We start from the raw sequence: 1,203 nt of genomic DNA, 5'->3' as shown, positions 1-1,203 counted from the left end.
TGAGTGTACATATGTAACCTTGATTATGTGAATATGGTTAGAAACAGTCAGGTAGTGTTAACAGACATTACCTCCACAGGTCTGCCAGGTAAGAAAAGGTATATATTTGCTGTAAGAAGGTTGTACTTATACACTGTGTATAACACCCACTAACCCAACTCCATGGCCATAGTTAGATGTAAAGTGAGGTCATACCTGCAGAGTAATGAGTAGAGTAATTATCATTACAGTTGTGAGCAATTAAATACTATACAGTTGTTAATTGATCTCTCTCCCCATCCTGTCTGCACCAATAATCTATACACATAAATCAATGGGTATGTTTTTCACCAAACCTACTGTTGGGACATGTTCCCTATTGTTCTACAAATATTTAAACGTTTAATTATTAATATTCCCTGTTTAAATAATATCATTGGTGGCCTGTTGCTATAAATGTAACCTGCATGCTGTTATAATGTCCACTGTGGTTACATATTTGCATGTGTTCTGTTTGCTGTACAACTGTTTGAAATCCATTTTATCGGGTCAATTGGAACACCCATAATCCTGGAATTGCGTTGTTCGTGACCAACCGACATATGTTGTAAAGCCTCAACACCATAGCACATCTGGGAAGGCTGGTCCCAGTGGATCTGCCTGTCCCACCTCATCCCCAGCACGTCTGGGACCCACCCCTGGACCTCCTCATCTGCTGGTCATGCATCACCTTCGGATGGAACCGCCTCATCGGATGGGGGTCATCCCACCCTGGGAGCAGGCACAGACAGGACACTGTCACCCACACTCAGGTCTGGGGTCTGGTGCATAGCAAGCTCCAGAAGGCATTTGGAGATCAGCTACACCAGCTTGAGGGCCACGTGGCACATCTTGAGGGTCAGCCTGCCCCTCCTGCTCAGACCCCAACACAAGCCACTTTTGGGGCCGTGAAGGTGCAGTGGTGACTGCCTATGGGTGGGGACCTCAGTCCCTCTGTATCCATTTGGGGGCTCATGTGCATCCGATTCCCAGCCACCCTCCCTGTCCAAGGTGTTTACCCCCCACTTGTGTCATATACCACCCCTGTCTGCTGTCTTTTCTGTATTCCTACCTAACTTACCTCCCCAATTATACCTACTAGCCTTCCCCAACATCCCACTCTCACCTTAAAAAAAAAAAGGGCAAGCTGCCCCCCCAAAAAAATATTACGCCCCATACATAACT

The sequence above is a fragment of the Protopterus annectens genome, chromosome 9.part0 (genome assembly GCF_019279795.1).
Source record: "Protopterus annectens isolate FY-2018-M chromosome 9.part0, PAN1.0, whole genome shotgun sequence".
Taxonomy (NCBI): domain Eukaryota; kingdom Metazoa; phylum Chordata; order Ceratodontiformes; family Protopteridae; genus Protopterus; species Protopterus annectens.
The sequence above is the reverse complement of the archived record's forward strand: the minus strand, read 5'-3'. Positions refer to the sequence as shown.